This window comes from Podarcis melisellensis (assembly GCF_964234715.1).
Source record: "Podarcis melisellensis genome assembly, chromosome: 9".
Taxonomy (NCBI): Eukaryota; Metazoa; Chordata; class Lepidosauria; order Squamata; family Lacertidae; genus Podarcis; species Podarcis melisellensis.
Window position 1 is genome coordinate 14,205,137 of NC_138541.1, and position 20,691 is coordinate 14,225,827.

At 45.7% G+C, this 20,691-nt stretch overlaps 1 protein-coding gene across 5 annotated transcripts in view; it reads left to right on the forward strand.

Moving 5' to 3' along the window:
• ARHGAP24 (Rho GTPase activating protein 24) overlaps positions 1 to 20,691 on the forward strand; it is a 361,105-nt gene that overhangs the window by 234,788 nt on the left and 105,626 nt on the right. The gene's annotated exons all lie outside the window — the stretch shown is intronic.

The window sequence follows — 20,691 nt, forward strand, 5'->3', positions numbered from 1 at the left end:
GAGGATTGAGAGAGTCAAACTGGGGAGGTGATGGGGCTTTGCTTCTTGATTTGTTTTCAAGCAAATTATATTTTGCAACAACTCTCTTTGCACTTTCAAAACCTAGCAGATGCACTGCTCACCTGTGCTTGTATCCCTGTGTTCATTTGGAGGGCATGTTTTGTTTAGGATTGCACAGTGTTTATTATTGACCCAAACTTTAGAGGGAAACTTGCAGGATTCCAAACCCCCTTTTACTGCATTCAGGGTTTATTATTGTCATTCCCCATTAGTAAAATTGAACTCTGTAAACCAGCAGTAACTTTGACACACACAGGTGAAGAATGTTTGAGTAGCCCCAGTAACCATTACCTTTTGTCTGAGATAATGTACCTGTGTAAACATAGCCACTTGCTGCAGTGTTATACGCCTACATGAAAAAAGTCATCTGATATATCTCTGCTTACATGTGCATTACCTTTACTAATAAGGCTGGTATGGTATATGCAAACTCTCCGTTTCGAAATTATGGCACAATGACCTAACGAACAGCACTTGAGATGTGTGTGAAATAGGATTCTAGCAAAGGTGATGAGGCCTGGGACTCCCTAATCCTTGAATCCTGCTAACAGGAAATCCAAACTTTGTAACTGGAATAAATCATGCAGTTTTAGGAAAACAGCACCCAGTTTTATTGCAACGTAATTTTGTTTCTCTTGCTGCTTTGGAATCTCCTTCTCCCAAATTAGGGATTCCCCCCAGGTGTTATTATTCATGGCATAAGTGAGGATGCTGTAGGCTCAAATATCAGCAGATGTGCTCAACAGGTGTACTGTATAAAGGCACAGAGATGAAGTGCTGGGCACTATGAAAGGAAACTTATCTTTATGAAGAAGACCCATACCAGAACCCACATTCAGATAGCAACAACTTTCCACACATCTTCATGTGCCCTCCCTCCCTACAACCACAAGGGTTACTGATCTGCTCTTACATTTTAAACTAGCATAAATACTTGGAAGCGAGATAGGGAAGGGATTTGCACAGAGAGAGTTTGCCTGTCACAAGACCTCTTAGCACAGAGTACATCTTTGTGTGTGCTCGGTAAATAAAGGTATGTTGCACTCCACTCTAATATTTTCCCTAAGTGTAGTACTTTACCTTTTCTCGTTGGAATGACTGTAGAGGTGCATTCAGGAACACCACTGACACATGAGCTAAACCTACCCACTGAATCTTGGCTGCACTAGCAGCATGGCAGAATATTGGGAGGCTGTCAGGGAACAATTGGTCATTACACACACACACACATTATGTAGATGACTGAATATTGCCATACTGGGTATATGCCAAAGCTGACTGGTCCCAGCCTTCCTGAAGACTCCTGCAAAAGGAATCGGAAATAGACTGCAAGCATGGTGGTTAACAGCTGATTTGTTTGCCATTTGACTATGCATCTTGTGATGACAGGCGCTTAGGGTAGGTATAATTTGAAACTGCAAAATGAATAATTAAGGTACCCATCCTAGGGGCATCCCAGCTGCCTGAGATGTTTCCAGCTATAATTGCAGGTGTTGTGGAGCATGGGTAAAATGACATCATCCCTACTATCCTCTTTTCTTAATTCCAAGAGTCATGGTAAACAAAACCTGACTTTCTCTTGTTCTGTTGCAGTGTGAGAATTAGCAGACAGGGGATCCCTTAATGCAGGTGTGGGGAATCTTCAACCCTCCAGATGTTGTTGAACTACAACTCCCATCAGCCCCAGTAAACATGGCCAATGACGAGGGATGATGGGAGTTGTGCAAACATCTGGAGGACCAAATGCACCTTATACCTGCCTTAATGTAATCCACAAATCCCACTCCTCATCTTGGCCAAATAATTCTGCCCCAAAGCCTTCTATAAACAGTAGCTAAGATGGCTGATATGAAAGATATGTGGATGCTTTCATTCCACCACATTGTAATTTCAGCATGACTTTTCCTGAAGTAAGTATATAGGATGCCTTGTCCCTATCCCTAGACCATAGTTTTAGAGCTGCTTTGCTTAAGATACCCTTCTCTGTTTGAACTGGCTGTCTTAGACCTCACCAGGCAAAGCCTTTGGTCTAGGCCCAGTCCTCAAGGAATCCTTGGCTGGCTCCCATTATGTCTCCCCATGACTTGAGCCAGCTGACTCCATATATGGCAGAAGGTTCCAAAACAGACAGACCTGGATATGTGTGAAGTGTTGCTGCAGTTCATTTATTGTCCTGGAGCCCACCACTAAAGCAATAATACATACCCACTTTTGCAAATCATGCGAGTGCTTGAGAAGGGATTACTGTTCTGTATCCACACTGCACAAACATCACCAAAACACTTCAGGAAAATAAAACCCAAGCAACAAGCTGAGAAGGTTAATTAGAATTGCTACGGCCCAAATGTCCCATCGCATTATGCATTGCCTAGTTACTGTAAATGTTTTCTGCCTTATTTATGTGCATGAATGATGCTTAGTCCTTAGTTTAAGAGTTATTAACCTCAAAGGGCACGTTTGTCCACTTTCCACTAATAAGAGCTGTTGCAGCTCTGCTGCTTGTGTCTTTGTTTAGAAAGCAAGAAAGGCTATTCTGCCATTTGTCACAGTTCTGCTCTGGCTTTGTGCAGCCTTGTTATGTTGAATGAATTTGGAGCATCCGCAGAGGGTGACTTTGCATTGCTCACCCTTTTCGCAGTGTGGAAATTCGGCTCAACCTTTCGAATGCAAAATAAAGTAGCAGTCCTCAACTGACAGCCGACAACTGAGTTTCCATCAAAGGATTTGGTCACGGACCAGTCTATCGGGTGCTAAGGGAAAAAGTAAACTTTTCAGCGAAATGTACCGCGGCATAAAAGCTTCATTAGATGAGTCCTTTTGGCAGATTTGCGCACCAGTGGTTTCTGGTGCGGCTGTTTCAAACTGTGAAGCCACGGGGGGAGGGCAAATATTGTTCCCCTTGAGCAGGAATGATTGGGAAGAATGCCAGCGCTATACCTTTCTCGGCCGCAGTCTCTGCTAACTTCCTTGACTGCACAATGACACACTTTGGTCATGGGAGAGAAGCAACATTGGGCATGACAACTCAGAGCCAGATCAGTTAGAGATGTGATTCCCTTAGAATTTTTCTCAGAACAAACCTAGTTGGGATAGCATGAAGGGCACTGTTGCGATATGACGAAGCGTTGTCTTCTTCCACCCAGTGGAAGTTCTGAATGGCACCGGAATACGCAAAGTAAACATGAGCTGGGAAACGCTGGACAGAGCTGAATAAAAAATATATGGTCAGGAGAGTGAAAAGGGATGGTTCAGAAGAAACACTTTTACTCCTTGGGAAAGTAGATTTGAAAACCAGGGGGGAGTGAGAGAGCCTTTTGAAATGTGTTGACATGGCTGTCACTGGAGGCAAAGAACAGACTTCATTGAGGAGCAGGTGCAAGAAATACCCTTTTTTTGCAGTTAAGGAAACTGGTAGCATCTGTGATTGTGCTGCTTCCTCCCTTCTATATTCCTCAGTGGCTTGGTCCATGCAGAGCCTGTCTGAGGCCCAGGGTGGGAGCCTTGTTAGAATAAAGTTATAAACCCAAACAAAAAAGCAGCTGTTTCCTGGGTGCCTGCCCCGCTGAGTGGCTTAGACTTCTGAGGCCCAGGGCAAGTGTACCCGGCTTCCCCTCCCTTCTGCGTGGGCCTGTCAGTGACCATACCTACGCTCTCCCTCTGCCCTAGTCCCCACAAAATCTTGGAAGATGGTCTAGAATGCAAAGGTTCTGAGTTTGGAGGAGTAGGACATCTAGCACAGCTTTAATCAAGTTATTATCATGGGTGGTAGTCTACTGAGTGTTACTCAGAGCAGACCTATTGAAATTAATGGACTTAACTTAATCATGGCTATTCATTTCAATGGGTCTGTTCTGAGTAAAACATAGTTGAATATTGCTCTGTGGTACAGTGTGGGATTTACATGGAGGAGGAACTAGGTTGAGTCCCTCACAACCCCAGTGAAACGAATCTTCTGGCAATCAGAGCGGACTAGCTTTTCCTCAACTTGGTGCCCTCTGAATATTGTTGAGCTGGAACTCCAGCCAACCCCAGAGGAGCATAGCCACTGGTTGGGGATTATGGATTATGTCTAGAGGGCACCAGGTTAGATAGGGGAGGCTAAGTAGACTGACACTGTGTCAAGCAGCTTTATAATGAACCATTGTTCCAGCATTCAGGACTGCGCTGCTTGTTACATTTCTTATCTCCTTGACTTTGGAATGTCTAGAACACTCTTCTCACCCTTTTCTTTGCAAGTCTGTGCTGCTCATAGCTTGTTCGCGGGCTATGACCCATCTTGGTAACACAAGAAGAAAGTTGTCCTGGTGCAGTTTGGTGTACCTTAATGACCTTTCCAGCTGTTCATCAAGTTCACAAACCTAACCCAGGGTTGCGGGAGGTTTAGCAAAGACATAGAACCCAAATCTGGCCCCTTTCTGGGGCAATTTTAGTCTTGTAAATTAGACCCTGGGCTAACTTTGCTGCTGCTGCTGCTCAAGTTATTTTTTACTGTCAAGTTCTGGAAATAAAAAGGGATCCCGGTGGCGCTGTGGGTTAAACCACAGAGCCTAGGACTTGCCAATCAGAAGGTCAGTGGTTTGAATCCCCGCGACGGGGTGAGCTCCCGTTGCTCAGTCCCTGCTCCTGCCAACCTAGCAGTTCGAAAGCACAGCAAAGTGCAAGTAGATAAATAGGTACCGCTCCAGCGGGAAGGTGAATGGTGTTTCCGTGCACTGCTCTGGTTCACCAGAAGTGTCTTAGTCATACTGGCCACATGACTCGGAGGCTGTACGCCGGCTCCCTCGGCCAATAAAGCGAGATGAGCACCGCAACCCCAGAATCCAGTCACGACTGGACCTAATGTTCAGGGGTCCCTTTACCTTTTTTTTACTGGAAATAAAAGTCACTTCCCTTTTTCTTTTCTATGTTATGAACGTTGTTTGCATCCTCTAGTGTTCTGGGGGGTTGCAGTATTTGTATCCAACAAGAATTTTGACTGCCAGGTGGACTGCTTGTTTTTCCCTACTGCCAGCTTTTTTAAAGATACCATCCATCTGAGCCATATACTGTGTGTGAAAGAAGTTCTAGGTTTGAATGCTTGGTGACTTCTGCAGTTGCACCCCAGAACTGCAGGGCAGGGGTGGTGCTGAGGTGGGTTCTACCTGAACCTTAGAGAGGTAGAAACTGTGGCCGGTGGCTTGACCTTAATAAACGATGTGGAGGGTTTTCAGAAATTCAGTATAAAGATATACATGGATGATTTATATAAAGACTACTGGCCTGTTTTGTGAAGCTGTTGAAAGGATCATTGAGATGATTTATGCATTTGATTCGGATGCTTTTAAGGTGCAGGGCCCATTGCTTAATATATATAGATGTTCAGTTTAAATGCTCTGTTACCTGTTCAGCATTAGCCACTAGGTGGCAAACCAAACAGAAAGGTGCTGCTTCACTTCCAGAGAGCATCTGAAGTCAGGCTTGGATGGGAAAATAAAGTTTCAGTGCAGAAGTGAATTGTTGCTCCAGGGCTCTCTCTGTGGGCTGCACTGGGCGAAAGTGTTTCTTTGCTGCTTTCTCTTTGAAATTTTGCTAGGGGCTTTCGGTTCTCTTACTATTCATTTGTTGTACAGTGGTACCTCTGGATGCGCACACCTCCAGTTGTGTATCCTTCAGGATGCGAACACGGCAAACCCAGAAGAATTTTGTGGGTTTTGTTGCACATGCATGCACAGAAGTGGTCCCTCCAGTTGTGGAGACCTTGGGATCTGATCAGAGCTCTGGAATGAATCCCATCTGCAATTGGAGCTCCCTTGGTGGTGAGAGAGGTTGAGGTGGCCTAGGGTGTGCTTGATTGTCTTTGGTTGGCTGTAGTGAAGTTTGTTTTTGTGTGTGAGTGGTGTGTGTGTGTTTCTGAATCAGGTTAGCCAGATAGATTCTTATGCTGTCAGCGGAGTCCTGGTGTTGTCTTGTTGGGCTGTGTATGTGATAAAGGGGAGCCATACCCACACATACACTAAGTAGAAGAATAGAAGCATAACCACCTGACTCCACCCCACTCACCATTCCGCTCTCCCCCTCTTTCCCCCTCTTCTCTTCCTAACCTAACACTGTATGTAACACTAACATCTCACAACAAATGTAACTGATCTGTAGAAAACACAACTTAAAAAAAGAGACAACGCACATATATTTGTAAACTAAGAAATCTTTAATAAAAATATATTTTAAAAAAGAAAGAAAATAAATTTCACTAGGGTGGTTATGTCCTCTCCAGAATGAATTGGAAAGCATTGGAATTCGTTTTGATATGTAGCAATTATGTCTGACATGTGTGTATGGGTGTTTGGGTAGGATTCTATTAGCCATGATCACTATCTGAGTTTGTTTGCATCTGAGTACCAGTTGGGGAGAGTGTTATACAGGGTGGCCCAAAAGTAGTTGAATCAATGAAATTGATCACAACAGATTATATGGGTACACATAACTGATACACAAAGTTAAATTTGAGGCTGGCTGTTGGAAAGAATAGTGTGGCCGTTGGAAAAAATAAAAGGGTTGTTTTTCTTTACTGATATTGTGAATGATGAGAACTTGAGTCAAGAAGAAAGAAAGTAGATTCTATAGCAATATACCTACTTTTGTGCCCAAAGTTATCCATCAGGGCCAGTGCCGGATTTATGTATAAGCTAAATAAACTATAGCTTAAGGCCCCACTCTCTTGGACCCCCCCAAAAAACTGTAAAGGGGAAAAAACCTGTATGTACTTTGATAAAATACATATTTTGTTATGTGTGAATGGCTTTAGATACCTATTAGGTCCATAAATTACCATATAGCATATATTCAACACAAAAAACAGCGACAATTTGTTGTTGACAAAGGTCAGCTGGACATATAAAGGGCCCCATTACCATCAGTAGCTTAGGGCCTCATCAAACCTAAATCCGGCCCTGATCAGGGCAACCAATGCGATTCAGACCCATGACCAGGCATGAACCCAGATAGATATGGGCCAAGATAGTCTGTTTCAACCATGAGTACTTGCAGTTGCTGCACCATAACCCTCACAAACCAATGGGTCCAGGGGTGAGTAACTCCAGGAAGAACTCCCTGTTCTCCTGCTCAGGACTGGTTAAATACATTCTTTGTCGTTTGGTTTAGAAAGAGGTGATGCTCTAGATTCTATTCCAAATAGGGGTCCCTGTTCTTCAGTCCATGTCTTGCTATCACATGCCAAGGCTTTATACACGAACTCTGTGGCTGTCAGGTAGGTTACGGACAATGCAGTTTAGCGTTGACGTGTGCAGTAGCGAATATTACTGCACCAGGATGAAAAAGATACAGTTCATTTTGTTTCCATTGATTTCATTCCTCCCATCTCTTGCCACGTTGATCTCTGGGCTGGCGTGAAATAAAGCAAAAAAAAGATGATTGCTTGTGTTCTGATCTCCCATCAGTCTCTAGAAATAAAAGTACGGGTCACAGAGTGGAAATATTTGGCAAAAATGAGATCCAAGATGGAAAGGGCAGCACTAAATATCTCTAAGTAGACAAGAAGTTGCCTGTACAGGGATCTGTAGAAGAGGCCCATTGAGAAACGGTGATGCGTGAACTTGGTATTTTCTTTTTAAAGCCATTCTTTTATGGAACAGGAAATGAAATGTGACCCCGTTCAACAGTCAAGAGTGAAATTAACTGGGTTGTAAAACTGATTCCTCTCCCTGCACTGTCCATGCTTGCACCACAGACATCTCTCCTCTTTGGTTTCTGAAAAGTGCTGCAAGCCAGCTCATAGATCAGCAATGGAACATATGCCACCCTTGGGTTTTACTGTCATTGAATGTGTCTTGTTGAGTGGCATGGTTTTTTTTGGGGGGGGGGAGTGAGCAGGTTGCCTTAAAACACTTCTTCTAATCCATACTGGGAAAAACATTAGCACAAAAGCATAATTGCGTCACACAATTCATGGGCGCAAGAAAACAAAGGTGGGGTTGGATGTTTGATTGGTCAGCATCCCACACGGTAGGGTGGGCTAATTTCACGCTGTTGAGAGAAGCCCCAAGGAAGAGAGGAAGAATGGGAGGAGGAAAATGGGGGCAGGGAGCAAAATGGATGGAGCAATGGAAGGAGATGGGAGGGGGAAGCCCTCTGCAAGCAGTTGATTGAAGGAGATTGCAGTGTGGTGGAGCTCAATCTTATGGTTCCATAACACACACACACACTGCTTTTGGAACACCTTCACTTTAGAGATGCCACTGACCCTACAATGCTTTCCACCCTAGGTCAAAGTTTTTCAGTCTGCCTAGCCCTAGACATTTTAAGTTGGTCAGTTTCTTCTGCTGTATCCCATACCACCCAACATTTCTTCAATAAAAATAGGGGCTAATAATAATAATAATAATACCCCGCCCATCTGACTGGGTTGCCTCAGCCACTCCATAATAAAACACAATAAAACATTAAACTTTTTTTTTAAAAAAAATACTTTCCTATACAGGGCTGCCTTCTGATGTCTTCTAGGTAATATAGTTACTTATCTTGGCTCGGGGATCGCATAACTCCATACTCTCCAGCATTTATCCTATGAAAATAGGGATGTCCTAAGGAAAACTGGGACATTCTGGGATCAGATCAGAAACTGGGATGGGCTTCTGTAAACCTGGAAAATGGGGACATTTGAAGAATCTGGCATCCTTGATGCCTTTTAGTGCTGTTTATTATTGCATTGTATTGCATTGCATTGCATTGCTTTCCCTATACTTTATGGTTGCACGGCCATTTGTCATATCTTTATTGTTCACTGCCATGATATAAGAGCCCACAGTAAGCCTGGTGGATGAGGCCGATGGCCCATCTAATCCATCACCCATCACTCACTGCGGGTAGCCAGATGCCTGTGGGCAGCCGGAAAGCAGGGCCTGATTGCAGCAGCACTCACTTCCTCTTGTTATTCACAGCAACTCGCATTCAGAGGCATCTTGGGGGTAAAACATCGCCATCATGGCCAGCCGCCTTTGATAGCCTTATTCTCTTTTGAAGAAGGGTGGTTTATTCTTGATGAATAAAATAGAAAATAAAGTGACAAGGGTTAAGGGTTTTTACGCAGCACGAGCACCTTGGATTGTCCTTCTGGGAGCATGTTCTTCCCTTTCCAGTTTTATGCGCTTCTCTTGCGTTCCAGTCATTATACTCAATGCGCATTTTAGCACATTCAGTGTGCTTTCAACCTTGCTAGTAAGGCATCTGAATTACACATCTGGGCCCTGATTGTGCAGAGAGGCCAATGTGGAGAATTACTTGCGCGCGCGCACACTCACACATGTGTGCGCACCCCAGCACCCCAAACCCAGCAAAACACAGACGAGATGGGGTCTTTCACGTATGATGGGAGTGTAATGCTTGGTGTGATGTATAGCAAGGAGCCAATTCATTGCCATAAAGATAAATGGAAGCTTTAAAAAATATGGGGCAAAGCTATTGGGTAGCTTGCTAGATAAGCACTAAATATATTACAAGGCATAGCTGGTCGATATTTAAGAGATTAATTTTCAGCCTCTTAAATTACAGCTATTACAAGAAGACGTATATTAACTGTGCTGTCTTTGGCCCAACAGGCAGGTGATTTTTGTGTGTTTGTGCGATGTGCTTAGCAGTAATCTGCCCCAAGCCACACAGTCAATTACAATTTAGAAATAGAACAGAAAGATGAGGCAGTTTTGATTGGGCTCCTATTGTTTAAATGGCTTTTTAACTTTCTCTCAGAGTAAATGTTTATTGGACATTGCAGAAATATGAATATGAGGCGCTTTTCTGTTTTACAGTAGGATTTTAAGAGTACAGTGGTGCCTCGCAAGACGAAATTAATTCGTTCCGCAAGTCTCTTCGTCTTGCGAGTTTTTCGTCTTGCGATGCACGGTTTTCCATAGGAATGCATTGAAAATCAATTAATGCGTTCCTATGGAAACCGCCTTCCCCTGACCTCTTCTGGCGGGCGGCATTTTAAAATCGCCCGGGACAGCGGAGGACTTCTCCGCTGTCCGGGGCGATTTAAAAGCCCCTGGGAAGGCAGGCAGGGGGGACAAAGACTTTTGCCCCCCCCCCCGCCTGCCTTCAGAAAAGGTCCAGGACAGGCGCGGACCTCTCCGCAAGCAGCGCGCTCCTTGCGGAGAGTTGCAAGCGCGCCCAGGCTTTCTCGCCCCGTCGCCCGGCATCGGGACGATGCCCCGAAGCCGGGCGGTGGGGGGAGGCGTTCCTGCCCGGCCGCCCGGCATGGGGACATGGTTCCGATGCCAGGCGGCGGGGGGAGGCTTTCTCGCCCCATCGCCCGGCATGGGGACATGGTTCCGATGCCAGGCGGCGGGGGGAGGCTTTCTCGCCCCGTCGCCCGGCATCGGGACGATGCCCCAAAGCCGGGCGGCGGGGGGAGGCTTTCCCGCCCCGTCGCCCGGCATCGGGACGATGCCCCAAAGCCGGGCGGCGGGGGGAGGCTTTCCCGCCCCGTCGCCCGGCATCGGGACGATGCCCCGAAGCCGGGCGGCGGGGGGAGGCGTTCCTGCCCGGCCGCCCGGCATCGGGATGATGCCCCGAAGCCGGGCGGCGGGGGGAGGCTTTCCCGCCCCGTCGCCCGGCATCGGGACGATGCCCCGAAGCCGGGCGGTGGGGGGAGGCGTTCCTGCCCGGCCGCCCGGCATGGGGACATGGTTCCGATGCCAGGCGGCGGGGGGAGGCTTTCTCGCCCCGTCGCCCGGCATGGGGACATGGTTCTGATGCCAGGCGGCGGGGGGAGGCTTTCTCGCCCCGTCGCCCGGCATCGGGACGATGCCCCGAAGCCGGGCGGCGGGGGGAGGCTTTCCCGCCCCGTCGCCCGGCATCGGGACGATGCCCCAAAGCCGGGCGGCGGGGGGAGGCTTTCCTGCCCCGTCGCCCGGCATCGGGACGATGCCCCGAAGCAGGGCGGCGGGGGGAGGCGTTCCTGCCCCGATGCCGGGCGGCGGGGGGAGGCTTCAAAAGCCGTCCGGGGGCTTTTAAATCGCCCCGGAAAGTCCCGGGGCGATTTAAAAGCCCCCGGTTAGGCAGGCAGGGGGGGCAAAGACTTTTGCCCCCCGCCCGCCTTGGGAAGAGGTCCAGGACCTCTTCCCAAGGCGGGCGGGGGGGCAAAAGTCTTTGCCCCCCCTGCCTGCCTTCAAAAGCCGTCTGGGATAGCGGGAAGCGCTTCCCTGCTATCCCGGACCGCTTTTAAAATGCTGGCGGTGGGGAGCAAAGCCTTTCGCCCCCGCCGGCCTTCCTGGACCTCTTCTGAAGTCCGGAGGGGGGAAAAAGGCTTTGCTCCCCACCGCCAGCATTTAAAAAAAGGTCCCCGAGATTTCCCTATGGGCTTTCGTCTTGCGATGCAAGCCCATAGGGACAATCGTCTAGCGAAGCGTCGCAAAACCCGAAAAACCCTTTCGTCTTGCGGGTTTTTTGTCTTGCGAGGCATTCGTCTTGCGGGGCACCACTGTATTAAGAACTCGATTCCCGCCCCCCGAAAGCCTTTTCTCAGGTGTAATGTATGCTCCAGCTCCAGCATTATCACGGAGGTACAGCCCTTAGAATATTTCTGGGTTGCTAGCATCTTAACATCTAACCAGGCACCTGCAGAGTGCACCATCTTAGCCCTGAACAGTAGCCTAGAATGGGGAATACATGTGACGCTAGGCAGCTTTTTAGTGACAGAAGGTGGTGGACCTTAATTGGAGGTTTTGAAACAGAGGTTGGATGGCCATCTGCCGAGGACTTTTTAGCTGAGATTCCTGCATAGCAGGAGGTTGGACTAGATGACCCGTTGGGTCCCATCCAAATCTACAATTTATTGATTCCATGATTAGCACCTGTGTAGGCTACAAGAACGCACAACACCATCATTGCAGCCCCAGGACCAACTTTGTTTGCCATACACCATAGGTGCTTTTGCTCTCTCTTGATCTCATCCATGACTTATAAGTGTCAAATTCTGCAGAAACGGAGAGCCCTTGAGTTGCACCCCCCAAGATCAGTATGGTCAGACTTGCCTGGAACTCTGTTATTTCACTTTCATTTCACTTCTGTTCCTGATTGAGAGCCAGTGTGGTGTAGTGGTTAAGAGCGGTAGACTCGTAATCTGGTGAACCGGGTTCGCATCTCCGCTCCTCCACATGCAGCTGCTGGGTGACCTTGGGCCAGTCACACTTCTTTGAAGTCTCTCAGCCCCACTCACCGCACAGAGTGTTTGTTGTGGGGGAGGAGGAGAAAGGAGATTGTTAGCCGCTTTGAGACTCCTTCGGGTAGTGATAAAGCGGGATATCAAATCCAAACTCTTCCTCTTCCTCTTCTGATTTCAAACCAGAAGAATTCCAAGATGGCTTGTATTAAACATAAATAAAATGCAAATACCTAGGGCCAGTTTTGATTCTATCCATTTCTCATTTTTCCAGTCTAAAATACAGTTCCACACATTTTGGAGCAGTTTGCCATTCAAAATCAACTCATGAAAATTAATCAGCACTTTAGTGCGAATTTTCCTAACACATCTTTGTATGAAGTTTTGATTGGCGTAAACATTTTTTTGCAAGCCATTTTCTCTAAACGTTACAAGCAGTTTTTGTATGTTATTATCACCGAAACCTTCATTTTTATGCACACTTTCCCCTAACATATGTATTCTTTGAAACATTGCTTGGAGAGCTGCACTACAACACCCAGATCAGTGCAACTTTTGAAGGCTGTGTTTCAGTTTTCATATTGGTTCAGAAAGTGCAAATTTGACAGATTCGGCTTTAAACGTGCACCGAATCAAATTTCCTCTCCATTTTTGCTCCAGGGTAATATAGCACCCCAATTCAATGAACCATGACATTATAGAGTTGGAAGTGACTTTGGCGGTCATGCACACCAACCTCCTTAGCATATGAATCTTGCAACTGCAGCATCCTTGACAGGTGGTCATCTAGCCTCTGCTTAAATTCTACCAGTTAAGGAGAGCCCATTACCTCCTGCAGAGAGATCTGTTCCATTCTCATTAGGTCAGCGCAGCTGCTCCCAATTACTTTCATACCATCTCACTTCCCCATGTGCCGGCAATTGGACGGTCGGTTGCCAGCAGCACGCTCTTTCCTCACTTCCTCTCAGGATTGCAGGTCTTTTTCAGTGTCCAAAAAATGAGGGAAGGATGAGCCAGGTAGAGCAGCAGCTGGGCTTCAGGTGAGCTGCTGAGTGATAGCATTTAGATGTCTAGGAGGGGAGGGGAGCTTGCCGCCACAGGTAGTGGAAGCAACCTGGCTTCCTTCCTCACAAGCCTGACTCATCTCTGCCTCTTGGCTCCCCTCCACTCCATCCTCTGCTTCTGGACCGCTATCTGCCACAGACTCTTCCTGCTCACTAAATCCTGCTACCTCTACAGCTTCCGTCACCTCCTCCTCCCAATCTGATTCCTTTTCTCCTTCTGACCACTCATCATTGTCCCACTACCAATCCTCTGGCTCTATGTGATCCCTAAATGACTGGGATGACGGAGGCCGTAAGGTGAAAATGTTGAGTTGCAAAGAAGGCCATTAAAAAAAATGATCAAGGAAATATATTTTTTTGGGGGAGGGGCCCAAATAATCCCTCCTTTCCTTGTCCACTGTTTCATGTCTCTTTTTGCAGTTCATTGTCTTCAGCTTCTTGCTTGCTAGGTAAAGGTAAAGGGACCCCTGACCATTAGGTCCAGTCGTGACTGACTCTGGGGTTGTGGCGCTCATCTCGCTTTATTGGCCGAGGGAGCCGGCGTACAGCTTCCGGGTCATGTGGCCAGCATGACTAAGCCGCTTCTGGTGAACCAGAGCAGAGCACGGAAACGCCGTTTACCTTCCCGCTGGAGTGGTACCTATTTATCTACTTGCACTTTGACGTGCTTTTGAACTGCTAGGTTGGCAGGAGCAGGGACCAAGCAACGGGAGCTCACCCCGTCGCGGGGATTCGAACCGCCGACCTTCTGATCTGCAAGCCCTAGGCTCTGTGGTTTAACCCACAGCGCCACCCTTCTTGCTTGCTACATGGACCCAAACTGGGTTTTGCCTCCCAGGTCTATTTGAAGGTTGCTCTGCCACTGTCTGAAAGGACTTTATGGATTTCTTAAGCCTATTAAGAAGCCTTTAAATCTTATCTCTTCCTCTTTCCTTTGCCTCCTGTGGGATTTGAAGTGCTGCTGATTTAATACGTCTTTTGCCTGTTGCTCCCTATTGCTTTAAATAAGGTGCAAGTGCCACATTACAAACAGGGACTGCCTCAGAGGCAGTAATTTATGCTTACCATACAGGAAGCAGACCGTTTCAGAGATCTATGTGTTTACAGTTTTGAACCAGGGAGTCATTTGTACCACAAGGGCTGGCGGTTTTTCACATCCCAGGGGAGACTGAAGTGCTGACCAAACTGCTAATATAGTTAGTGGAGTTTGCGTTAGTTGAGAGCTCTGCCGGTGGAGGAATTTCCTTTTATGAAAAGCATGCCTTAGAGGGCAAAAGCAGGTGGGGATGAGTAATGTGGGCAGTGCTATTCTTCTCGAAACAGAAGTGCCTGGACTCACCTTGTTCTCTTACCATGGCTATGGCGCACACATGAGAGAGAGGTGCCGGGACTGAGTTCTGGCGAGTTCCAGCTGGAAAAAAGCTCTGGGTGAGGGAAATAAAAGTGGTTAGAGGAGAAAAAGCTCAGAACTGAAGAAGAACTAGTTGGATCTGTTGGTGCGTGAAGAATCCACTCTTGGGTTTCCATTTCTTTCTGCAGCAGAGTTCCTTTTACAGAAAAGTCCTCCCTCATCTTTTACTTCTTTAAAGCAGCAGCATTCCAGCTCTCTCTTAGTGAAATTCCCATAGCAGGAAAAAACACCATTTGGTTCTGTTTCTCAGAGTCTTTATTATTTACAAAACTTTACACTGGTCATTAAAAATAACAACTACAACAACAACAATTTATTATTTATACCCCGCCCATCTGGCTGAGTTTCCCCAGCCACTCTGGGCGGCTCCCAATCGAGTGTTAAAAACAATGCAGCATTAAATATTAAAAATTTCCCTAAACAGGGCTTCCTTCAGATGTCTTTTAAAGATAAGATAGCTGCTTGACATCTGATGGGAGGGCATTCCACAGGGCGGGTGCCACTACTGAGAAGGCCCTCTGTCTGGTTCCCTGTAACCTCACTTCTCACAATGAGGGAACTGCCAGAAGGCCCTCGGCGCTGAATCTCAGTGTCCGGGCTGAACGATGGGGGTGGAGACGCTCCTTCAGGTATACTGGACCAAGGCCGTTTAGGGCTTTAAAGGTCAGCACCAACACTTTGAATTGTGCTCGGAAACGTACAGGGAGTCAATGCAGATCTCTCAGGACCGGTGTTATGTGGTCCTGGCGGCCACTCCCACTCACCAGTCTAGCTGCCGCATTCTGGATTAATTGCAGTTTCCTGGTCACCTTCAAAGGTAGCAAATAAAGCAACATCATCTTTTTCTCTTTTAGCCATCCGGCCAGAGACCTAATGCCAACTTATTCACATGCTCATTTGCACAGACCCAGACTTAGTTGACCACAGGCCCTAACAAGGACACCTGTTACTGGGGAAATTTTCTGTTGCCTTGCAACTTCTTCAAGACCATTTTCAAGCTTCTTCTAGAATATTCCAACAGGATCAGGCCAGTGACCCAACCAGTACAGCAACCTGTTCTCACAGTGGCCAACAAGATGCCGATAAAATAATCCAAGCAAAAAATGTACTAAAAGCGTCGAATGTGTTGTTTAGGGTATCAAGTAGCAGAAGTTATTTTGGTTGTTGGCTTTCCTAGAGGTTGGGGCATATTTGCAAATGTGAACTTCCTTAAATGTATGCCAGTGTAGAATTAGCTATATTGATTAGTGGTGGAATTGAAGTTGTGTTTTTTTATATAAGGTGTAGGGGGAAAACAAACCAGTTTGGTTTAAGATGTCTCATTTTCACTAGTGAAGTACTAAGTAAATAATATTGCATTATGGAATCTGCAGGCATTTGTCACTTGATAGCTTTCCTGACTCCTGTCATATCACTGGGAAGGACATATGGGAGGTGCTGTCACCCATTTCAATTAGAACCACATGAAGCATTTTGGTGTTTGGCTTGGAACTAACCTAGCATTTATTCAGAAGGACCAGCTAATAGTGTTTTTAAGCTTCAGTACTCATGCTGTAAAGCACTTTCAAAGATCATGATGCAAAGGAACAAAATTATCCAGAAGATGGAAATCTAAAGATTGGCTTTAATTTTTAATGCTAATGCCTAGGAGAAGATACATATTGCCGAGGAGGGTGGAGAGGAGAAAAATTGCAAAAATATGCAGTTCTCTGTGAAAAATGTAAAAATTGATTTATTTTTTTTAAAAAAATGAAGGCAGGTAATCTAATGCAGCCCAAAATGGGGGATGGCTGCTCAACCAGGTTTTAAGTGAACAGGGTGCAAAAGATAAATTACAGAACAAGGATGGGAAATGGAAGGAATTGTTGAGAGCAAGCTGAAATACTGCGGTGCATTGAGGCATTATGAAATATAGTTGGGGGATGGGATGATGGAGATGTATTGCAAGAAAGGATTTACAATGATTATTTGTCAGGAAGCAACTAATAAGATCCCCAAAACCTTACTGGTGGCATCTCTCTGTTGCAGCATCAAACACCAGCCATCTGCCCTTGTATGCAAGGAGAACACTTTTCATATCTTGCTTGTCAGATAAATTAAGAGGCAATAGCTAAGTAACTGCCCAGATTAATACTATATCCTAGACCTACACAGGCCACCTCTGAAGCTGAGCCCACTATTGATGGCTTCATTAAAAGAGGAGTATCAGTTATAACTAGACAACAATGAGTTTGGATGGGACAAAGTTTCCTGGGGCTAAATTGACAATGAACTTCCAGTGACGGACCATCAGGTCTTGTTTTAATTCTTAACCGTGGTGGAATCAATATCAAATCCATAGTAATTTGCTGGCCCACAGGCAGGATGGCTTTATGAAAGGTGTTAAGAAGGCAGCTGGAAGTACAGTCGTACCTTGGAAGTCAAACAGCTTAGTTCCCAAACGTTTTGGCACCTGAACGTCGCAAACTTGGAAGTGACTGTTCCGGTTTGCGAACTATATTTGGAAGCCGAACGTCCGATGGGGCTTCTGTGGCTTCCGATTGGCTGCAGGAGCTTCCTGCGGCCAATCAGAAGCTGTGCTTTAGTTTTCGAACATTTTGGAAGTTGAACAGACTTCCGGAATGAATTTTGACCTTTCTTCATCCCAGCTCTAGGAACCCTGAACTGTACTAACCCTGTTAGTATTTCACACCTCCGATGCTGCAGATGAGATTGGTGTAAATCACATGCCTGTCTGGGAAGAGTGTGGGAACGGAAGGCAGTCTTATCTCTTTCCCTGTATGTACTATTTGTACTGTACTTTTGCTTTTACTTGTTCCCGTTCTTCTCTCAGAGCTGGAGAGAAAGGACGCCATGATTCCTTTGGCTGTACGTAGTGTGTAAATAAATACATAATTTAGCTCTACAATGTCTCACACTTCTTGCTGTGTTATGCTAGAAGATTGTTGTTGTTGTTTAGTCGTTTAGTCGTGTCCAACTCTTCGTGACCCCATGGACCAAAGCACGCCAGGCACTCCTGTCTTCCACTGCCTCCCGCAGTTTGGTCAGACTCATGTTTATAGCTTCGAGAACACTGTCCAACCATCTCGTCCTCTGTCGTCCCCTTCTCCTTGTGCCCCCAATCTTTCCCAACATCAGGGTTGTCTTCTCTTCTCATGAGGTGGCCAAAGTATTGGAGCCTCAGCTTCAGGATCTGTCCTTTCAGTGAGCACTCAGGGCTAATTTCCTTAAGAATGGATAGGTTTGATCTTCTTGCTGTCCATGGGACTCTCAAGAGTCTCCTCCAGCACCATAATTCAAAAGCATCAATTCTTCAGCGATCAGCCTTCTTTATGGTCCAGCTCTCACTTCCATACATCACTACTGGGAAAACCATGGCTTTAACTATACGGACCTTTGTTGGTAAGGTGATGTCTCTACTTTTTAAGATGTTGTCTAGAAGATTAGTCTGCGTATATCATTTGATACATGTTGCTGAAGCACACTGGAGAGGAAGGGAACTGCCTTTTCCAGAGCTGCACATACCGGAGGACGCTCGGAGTTCGGGGGCTGCAGGGGCACCCCAGGGCGTTTTCCAACACACCACAGCGTGTGTTTGAACAGTGATCTCTGACTGAAGCAAATAGCTCAAGGGATTAACCTTTCACAAAAAGTAAATTCCATAGAGCCAGAACCCATAGCTCGTGGGGGAGTGGGGAAACTTTCCATTATTCCTTTTGTACCTGTAAGTGTTCTTCAGGCTCTGCAGAGCCACATCTGCTTCTGTTGGCATAAATGAAAGAAGCTCATTTTAATGAGATTCCCGAAGCTCCATATCCATTTCCCCTTCAAACGCTGCACGTATCCAGGAGAGGATATTATTTTCAGAATTGCAGCTCTCCTGATCGATCCTTTGTTGTTATTGTTGTTTTTAAAAAATGTGAACTGCCAGTAAAAAGTTGCAATTATAGTTGACTGGCGTGTGCCACTCTCAAGGCCAGCACCTGATTTCAAAGGGAAATCTTTGAAGCTTACAAACACTTGATGCTCTGGTAGCATCTGATACTGCCATTACGCAGATATGGACCTCTTCAGCCCCTTGGATGGGAGATTACTGGAACCACAGGTACCAGATCACGATTCAGGGTACTAATCCCAGAGTGAATCTTCTTTATCAGCAAATTACTGTCTTTTCATATATCTGTACGTGTGCAGCTGTGTTTATCTTTCTGATTTGTTCATGTGTATTATGTGAAATACACATGTGTTCAGTTTTAGCTGTTTAGCATTAGTGGTTCCTAGCCTGATCTAAATGTTTACTTAGAGGTAAATCGCCGAGAGATCAATGGAACTTACTTCCTGAAAGTACACACTCTGGATCCCACTACAGTGGTACTTCAGCTTACAGATGCTTCAGGTTATAGACTCCGCTAACCTCGGGTTAAGAACTTTACTTCAGGATGAGAACAGAAATCGCGCAGCGGCAGCAGGAGGCCCCATTAGCTAAAGTGATACCTCAGGTTAAGAACAGTCTCAGGTTAAGAACGGACCTCCGGAACGAATTAAGTTCTTAACCAGAGGTACCACTGTATATTTGAAGGCCAATGGGATTTTAAGCAGCCCATTGTGGGATCACAGTAATTGTCACCAGTGTAACTAGACTGGTGTTTAAAGACGCTTCAGGGTTCTGTCTTTGTGACTTACCTCTCCTCTCAAAGCTCCTCCCTTAATTCAGGATGTAAAAGCTCAACTGAACTTCACAGATGTGCCACATTGTAGGAAATTGAACCTTCACTGAACAACACAGTGTGTCTTTCTCTCTTACTCCTGAAAGTTTGGTTCAGAGATCTCAAACGCCCCTGAAGCAAGATGCTATGTTTACACTGGCCTTTACAGAATTAGTGACAGTAAAACAATGTAAAACACTTCACTTCAAAGCTTGCCTTTTCAGCAGCTTAATCTGCTCATTGTGTAGTGCCTTCCGTTTCCAGAAGACAAGCGGGTTTGTGTGTTTTTAAATATCCTATCTTCAGTTTCTGTCCAGACTAGCAAAGGAAGGTCTTCTACAAGAAGAATTTGGAGCTGTTAGATGTAGGTCACTGGTCTCTCATCTTACATTAACAACAAAAAAGTAAGAAAGAAAGCAGCCTTCAGTCTAGATTGCTTTTTCCATCATGCCTGTATGAAAATTCATACAGAAATGACGTTGAGTATGGAGATTTCAGCTGGGGAAACAGCCAGGCTCTGGAATGATTAACTTCCTGCTCAGGAGCATGGAATGTAAAAACTGTTCTTGATTTAGGTTTATTTTCCTGTGCATGTCCTGCTTGGGCTCCCCAATGACGGTGTTGAATATTATACTTCTGCCTTTTATATTGGAATTACGTACATGCGTCCCAACAAACAAGGATTTGTTGAATTCAAACCATTTGCCCTGAGGTGTACCCTTGAAATAGCGTATTTTTTTTAAAAAAAGGAACACGGAATGGACTTAAAAGCATGTATGCATGTTGTAATTCTGAAAAGAAGACTTCCTTTCTTCTTCTAAGCAACTATCCTTCTTATCTAACCTCTGTTGTGAGAGTATTTCTGCCTGATCTCTGGAATGTTTATATATGAAAAGATGACAAGTTGGTTTAGTAGTTCATGAGATAATACTTTGAAGAGTGTGTTTGACCTAAGCCTGTCTTACAAAAAACACACACTTCCATACCTGTAAGTGGTTTCATTTTTCAGTTTTGCTTTCTTTTTCTCAGTCCCCCAAATGGGCAAATTCCATGAATTCGTGTCCATGAAATTTCACAATTAAATGATTTCATGTCAGATCCTGACACTTAAGTTAAGGGGTTTCATATTTCAAAAGGTGACAATCTGGACACAAAAGTCATTGAGCTTTTCTTGACAAAGTTGTTGAGCTTCTTTTAGTTTCTCAGCTATTTTTAATCACATTCACCAAAATCTACACTTCCGACGTGGGTTGCCATACGTGCAGATTTCCCCAGACATTTCAGTGATTTCTGCTC